The 7,937-nt window shown below is 34.2% G+C and overlaps 1 non-coding gene across 1 annotated transcript; it reads right to left on the reverse strand.

Annotated features, from left to right (window-relative positions):
• Window positions 1-7,520: 7,520 nt before the first annotated feature.
• LOC141699605 (small nucleolar RNA R71) lies at window positions 7,521-7,627 on the reverse strand. Its single transcript, XR_012566047.1, has one exon. It is a non-coding gene; the product is annotated as a small nucleolar RNA R71 (small nucleolar RNA).
• Between the last annotated feature and the right edge of the window lie 310 nt (window positions 7,628-7,937).

Genomic DNA, 7,937 nt, shown 5'->3' on the forward strand with positions numbered 1-7,937 from the left:
TTTATTTATTTATTCAAAAGTATTTTATATCAATTAAACTAAAGTATGACAATCTAATCGCATCAAAATATATTATGTACTTAAATTTTTTTATATAAATGGCTGAGTCCTAGATAACTTGAACGTAACATTACATTTATTAGATATTTAAATATCATATTTATTTTATAAAATATCATATTGAAAAGTTAAATAATTTTTCAATTATGTAACATATATAATTTGGTTTTATTTTTTCAGATCCGTATTTTTATGCAATACTTTTAAACCAAATTACATAAAACAAAGAAACTATTATTTTTATTATAAATTAATTCATAAAACTTGGCAGATAAATCAATGAAGTCTAAACTATCACACTAATAATTATTATGACTAAAATTTTAGAAAAATAATAAGAAAGTTTGAAAATGATATTTTATATAGTCTTCTAACTATTATGCATTCGATATTATTAAAAAAAATTCACGATGATTTTGTTTATCACGAGTAATGTGAGTAATATTGTACTCATATTTTCAAAGTCATAGAAAATATTTCTTTTATTTAATGACAACCACTAAAATGAAATTTTTATAATCAGACTAAGTCAAATTGACAGCCCTAAGTAAGTTGTATGATAATTTATGTTTGCATGTTGTATTGTATCACTTAAATCTATAAAAATGTAAATAGACTAGACTGGAGTATTTTTCTGTAAATATTTTCAAGCCTAAGAATAAGCTCTGGAAGAAGATCATGAATATCATGCCTCAGAGAAAGTGTGAAGAAGTTTGGAGTTGAATAAATCTGTTTTGTGAAAAAAATTCTAAGTCTACAAGTCTACAAGTCACATATTAAGTGTTATGGAGAAGTCATTCGAGAACTCCAAAATGACTTATCGAGAAGTCAAGAAAAGCTACTAGAGTACTCAGAGATATCGACAAGCCATATTGAAGACATGAAGATTGGAGATATCGACAAGTCATTTCTTCACTAGAGAACTCTGAGATATCGACAATTCAAAATATAACTAGAGATCTTTGAGATATGGATAAGTCAAATTATCCGTAGAAATCTCTGAGATATCGATAAGTCAAAACATCACTAGAGATCTCTGAGATATCGATAAGTCAATTTATAACTAGAGAACTCAGAGATATCGATAAGCCGAAGTGAAGACATGAAGATGAGAGATCTCGACAAGCCAAATTCTCTTATAGAGAACTCAGAGACTTCGATAAGTCAAAAAACTATAGAGTTATTAGAGATCTCGATAAGTCATTATACTTATCGAGATATCGAGATGTCGAGTTCTCTATATGACTAACTGGAGATCTCGATGTAAAACTCAAGTACAAAATGCAGATCAGTTTAATCCAAGATTATCAATCAACAAACAAATCAATCAATGATTTGAAAAGTCTACAAAAACAGCTTGAAGAGTAGTATAAGATCAAAGGCCAAGATTAACTAACAAAGTAAAGTCACAGACATACACGATTTGCAAAGATACACTAAGCCAGAAATAGAGAGATTTAGTTATCCAAAAGTAGGGTTTAGTACATGCTATTGCATGCTGTGTAAAAACCACTATTTACTGTTCTATAAAGTAAACACTGGATGCTTTATTTTAGTTGTAACAAATAGATCTGAATTTTTTTGTAACTCTCAAGAGAGAAGCTGAGTTCTTAACATACTAAGAACCCATAAATTTATAGCAAACACTAGCTTGATGTTAATATAAAATTAAGTGAATTTTGAAAGATAATTGTGTTCATGTGCATGTTTTAATTATTCTGTTAAAGCACATTATCTCTACAATATAGATTACTTTGTTCACCATGCTTAAAAGTTCAAAAAGCCATCAAAATTATTTAAAACACATTCACCCTTATGTGTTGTATTCATTACCCAACAAGTAGTATCAGAGCAAAATCTGAAAGCAAACAAATTAAAGATCTTGGAAGAATGGATACACAAAAACTGAGCAGTATTAAAATCCCTACCTTTGACAGATCTAACTACACATTATGGAAAAAGAAAATGATGATGTTCATAAGTATGGCCAATCCTTTATACATTCAGATTTTCAAGAATGGGCATTTCACTCCCATGGTAAGAGTTGAGGAATCTACAGATTCAGACATGGTCATTCCAGCACATTATGCTCCTAAAGATCCTTCAAAATACACTAAGCCTGAGAAAAAAAGCCTCTCTAGATAGTGGCTTGCAACTGATCTTGATAGAGTCACTTGACAATGTAATGTACAATAACATTGTCAACTGTGACACAATCAAAGAGATCTGAGAGAAAATAGAGATAATATGTGAAGGAACAGATGAAGTTAGGTCAAGCCAAAGGAGGATTCTGGTTTCTCGGTATGAAGGGTTTATGGCTAAAACAAAAGAAGGAATTACTAAAGTTTTTGAAAGGTTCAACAAACTGATAAATGACTTGTAGCTACATGATAAATATTTTGAAGCTGAGGAGGTTAACCTAAAGTTTTTGCAAGCTCTTCCTGATCATCTTGAACAAAAGATATCACCCATAAGAGAAGGAAGAGATTTAAGCATAATGACTTTGGAAGTTCTATATGGAATCTTGAAAACCTATGAACTTGAGATGCTGCAAAGAAAGTCATTGAAAGCACATTATGGACATGTTGTTGATGGTTCAAGTGCTTTAGTTGTAAATGACAAAGAAGAAAGTGAAGATGAGCAAGATGATCAAGTTCCAGTTGTTCAAGCTATGGAACAAAAGATCAAAGGACCTCAGAAGCAAGTTGTATTGGAGCTAGAGGAAGATGAATATTCCACCTTGGATGAGCTTGATGAAATGGACCAATCCATGGCTTACTTGGCAAGGAAATTCTCTAACATAAGAGTCAAGAAGCCAAGGTTCTTCAATAGCAAGGGATAATCTTCTAACAGTGATAATTGGAAACCAAAGACTCAGTATAATACATTTAGGAAAGGTGGCTACAAAATAGGATTTATGGACAGATCAAAGATAAGGTGCTTCAACTTTGATGAGTTGGGTCACTTTGCTACTGAATGCAGAAAGCCTAAAAAGGTGAAAAAAGACAAGGCATATCTTGAACTGGAAGCAAAGTATGAACCTCTCTTGAAGAAGCAGTCTGGAAAATCTTATATTGTAGAAGGAAAGAGTTGGGATGACACTGATGTTGATGATGAGGATGAAGAAGTTGGAAACTATGCACTAATGGATTTTTAGCATGGAGAAGCATCCACTTCATAATCGAAGGTACCAACTCTAACCACCATTGATTTAAATGCTAGTCAATATAAGGAGACTGTGGAAAAGATGCGTGTAGAGATGTTTCATATACACACAAGCATAGTAGCAGCTACTGAAGAAGTTAGCAGCTTAACAAATGCTAATGAGAAGCTTGAGAGTGAGAATAAAAAGATGGATCTACTGCTTATGGAGCTTGAGTCAGTCAAGCAAGAAAATGAATACCTGAAAAATAAGCTGAACTATGCCAATGAGATTGAAGCTGTGTTAAGAGAAAAGATTGAAAAGAATGAGGTGAAACTGAAATCATTCAGGAATGCATCTATGTTGGTTGGTCAATACCATGAGAGGAACAAACCATGTGCTAACATAGCAATTGGTCTTTACTATGATGCTTTGAACATCAACAAGAAAGATGTTGGTGGTAAAGGAAAAACAACAGAAAATGAAGATGTCCCATCCATGCTGAGAAAGGTTGGTGCACCAATGTTCAAAGCATGTGAAATAGATTTCAGTGAAGAGGAGTTGATCATAAAGCAAGAAATTGTTGATGAGGACAGTGAGAAGATAAATGAAGAAACAACTCTAATTCTCAAAACTGAGAAGAAGCTCATGGGCAAACAAGATTCCAAGACACCTGTCAAGGAAGTAAAAATTGAAGATGCAAGAAAGAAAAAGAAGAATAGAAATGGGAAGATTGGGATAAACAAGAGCAACAACTTTGCCTATGTTGCAGATGCTCCAAGAAAATAATGTCAAAGGTGTGGCTCTATGAATCATCTAAATCACCTTTGTAAAAAGGTTGTTAGTAAGCCAGAAGTGGGAGCATGCAAATACAATGAGGCAAAAACTGAAGACCCCTATTCATTCTGTGACAAATTTGCCTGCATACCTTGCAACATGAAAGTAATGACAAGTTGCCACAAACTGAGAATTGATCTTAAGAAAATCAATATTGAGTCCTCAGTTAAAAAGGAAAATGCACATCACTAAATGAACTCTATTCTTTCTGAATCATCAAATTCTACCTCTATCAAATCTGTTAACAAGAGAATAGTGCCCAACACTATTTGGGTTGCTAAACACACCTAAAACTCATTGTGTGCAGGGAGAAAGAAAGAAAGTCATATGGATCATAGACAGTAGATGTTCAAGACATATGATAGGTGATATGGCCCTGCTATCACAGTTTGAGGAGAAGGCTGGCCCATTCGTGACTTTTGGAGACAAAAACAAAGGTTTCACAATGGGATATATCAAATTGATTTATGGAAATGTTGTCATTAAAGATGTAGCACTGGTGGCTGGTCTTGAAGTGAATCTTCTCAGTGTCAGCCAATTTTTAGACAAAGGTTTAAAGGTTTTATTTAAAAAAGAAGAATGCACATTTATCAGCAAGAAAACTGGTAAAGCTGCTCTGAAATGAGCAAGGAAAGGAAGCTTATTTGTTACAGACTTGGACTCAGCAAATAAGGATGAAATTTGTTGCTTCTACACCAAGGCATCTGTAGAGCAAAGCAAACTATGGCATAAGAAGTTGTCTCATTTAAATTTTAAAATAATCAACACTCTAGTTAAAAAGGAGCTTGTGAGAGACATTCCTAATTTGGAATTTACTCAAGATAAAGTCTGTGATGCTTGTCAAAAAGGAAAAATGAAAAGATCAAGTCATAAAAGTAAAATTATGAATTCTATAAGTGCACCTTTGTAACTTATTCATATGGACTTATTTCGACCAGTTAATATCCAGTCAATTTCAAGAAAAAGATATGCACTTGTGATGATGGATGACTACTCAAGATACGCATGGGTAGAATTTATGCACTCTAAAGATGAAACTCCATACATCATAATTGAACATATCAAGAAGATTGAGAAACAAGCTGAAGATCAAAATTGTGTGAAAAGATTAAGGAGTGACAATGGAAAAAATTCAGGAATGCAACCTTAACTGAATTCTGCAAAGACAAAGGCATTATTCAAGAATTCTCAGCAGCTAGGACACCTCAATAAAATGGAGTAGTTAAGAGGAAAAATAGAACATTGGTGGAAGCTGCTAGAATAATGCTGTAAGATGCAAAGTTGCCAACTAGTTTTTGGGAAGAAGCTGTGAACACTGCATGCTATACTCAAAGCAAATATCTCATTAACAAGAATCTTGGCAAATCATCTACTCAATCTTATCTAAGAGAAAGTGTTGAGTGGCATTTATGTCACCTTATAATGCTCCATAAAGCTTTGAATTGGTGTTTTGTACTCAAGTTATTGGTGTTTTAACGTGTTTTGTAGTGTTTTTGCATTTCAGGATTATACCATGAATTCAGGTGATCTAACATTATTTTGATGCTAATATGGTGTTAGGATGTTGTTAAGAAGATTGCTCGTGAAAAGTCCAACTCAAACCAGCAAGAAAATAAAAAGCAGAAATTTTTCCAGAGAGTCAGCGCGTCCACACCATGATTGCAGAGTTACAGCGCGCCTGCGCTGGTAAAGTGCGCGGCCGCGCCGGGTCGAATTCAAAGAATCCTATTTCTATTCTGATTTTGATCAAGAAGACTTCTAATCTGCATGGGTTGTTATATAAATATAACTTATGTTCATTTTTCATAACAAGATGTACCAGAGCTTAAGGAGAAGGCGTAAGAAGACCGTAGAGCACAATTCAACCAAGGTGAAGATGATCTAGTTTATACTTGTGATTCTTTGTCTTAAATTGTAATATTGGATGCTAGTTTTCTTACTTGTGAACCTATACTCTTATTTCTTACTTGGTTTTATTATTTATTCAGTATAAAGACTACGTTTATTATACCATTCTTTCATCGGAACCCACATTGATGATGAGTTCGATTATGGCTAATCGTTATCATGGGGTTCTAGTGGATTTATTTATAGATTTCTTTAGTTAATTTATTTCGATGCCTTAGTGTGTGGTGATTGTATGATATCCTAGTATTGGTTGAGCTTATTCTTCTTATGAGCGTCGCGAACTTATAAGATATTGTATTAATCTCTAATGAAGTGAAAGTGAATTTAAGGGTTTAGAACTTGCCATGCTAGCATAGGTTCATGTATTTGATATGCATGATTCGTAGGTAATTTTAACCATCTTACTTGCCCTATGTAATCACAATTGATAACTTGTGCATTAAATCGTTATATTGTCAAATTCTATGGACATATAGAGTCTCAATATAATTGGTGTCTATTCAGCTTCTATCTCTTTTGTGGATGTCTGGTAATATGGTATTCGTACAATGAAAGTTGGCGTTTATCAGTTTCGTGTTATCTGATTAGTATCATCACTATTGCATGCTAAGGTTAAGAACAAAAGGCAATTGAATAAAGTATTTAATGTAGTTAGAATCCCATATTTGTGTCATATATTACTATCTTTGTTCCCTTAGTTTATCTTCTTTAGTATAATCTCTTAGTTAAGCTTAGTTAAAATAACCTTAATTTGTTATTCATCTTAGCATTGGATAATAACCATACCATTGTTGCATAAATACAGTGATTAAAATTAACCTAAACCAGTCCCTGTGGGAACAAACTAGAATTAATTCTATATTACTTGCGATCACGTATACTTGTATGAATATTAGTGCGTGTTCTAGCCCTAACAAGTTTTTGGCGCCGCTGTCGGGGACTTTGGTGTTAATTTATAGTTTATGTGTTTGTCATTAGTGGTCGTTAAAATTCATTGACTCGGACATTGTTAGTTACTTATTTCCTTGTCGTGTTTCAGGTACTCTGACAAGCGTTTATGCATATGCGTTCTCGGTCTCGTAAGAGAACACTGGATCAAGCTGAGGAAGAAGTTGTAGTAGCTAAGGAAATTTTCGAGGGAGTTCTTTTCGAGGAGAAAGTTGAAGAAGAAGCACTATTTGCAATGGGAGAACTAGAAGCGAATCTGAAGGCTTTGATGGATTACTCTCAACCGAAGATTAATGATATTCAGTCTAGCATAGTTCGACCAGCCATCTCGGCTAACACCTTTGAGATCAAGTCGAGCATGATTCAGATGATACAGAACTCAGTTCAGTTTGGGGGTTCTCCGACAGAAGACCCCAACATGCATATGAGAGATTTCATCGAGATCTGCGACACTTTCAAGTTCAATGGAAATTCTGAAGATGCTATTAAGTTGAGGCTATTCCCATTCTCTCTGCAGGATAAAGCGAAGTACAGGTTACATTCTCTATCACCAGGGTCTATCACCAAATGGGAGGATCTTGTTCAAAAATTCCTAACTAAATTCTTTCCTATGGCAAAGACTGTTGCGATCAGAAATGCACTTACTCAATTTTCTCATCAATCTAGAGAATCTTTATGTGAGGCTTGGGATCATTACAAGAAGATTCTTAGAAAGTGTCCTCGCCATGGGATGCCTGACTGGATGATCATTAACTGCTTCTATAATGGATTGGGTACTACTTCTAGACCCATGCTTGATGCAGCATCAGGAGGAGCCTTGTGGGTTAAAAGCTACGATGAAGCTTATGAATTGATTGAAATGATGGCTACAAATGAATACCAGAATCCTACTCAGAGACTATCTCAGGGCAAGGTAGCAGGAATTCTGGAGTTAGAAACAGCTACTGCTATAGCTGCTCAGCTTAAGGCTTTGATGATGAAGGTGAATTCTTTGGCTAATTATGGAGTTAATCAGATCACTAGTGTCTATGAGCTTTGTGCA

This window comes from Apium graveolens, chromosome 11 (assembly GCF_009905375.1).
Source record: "Apium graveolens cultivar Ventura chromosome 11, ASM990537v1, whole genome shotgun sequence".
Classification (NCBI taxonomy): Eukaryota; Viridiplantae; Streptophyta; class Magnoliopsida; order Apiales; family Apiaceae; genus Apium; species Apium graveolens.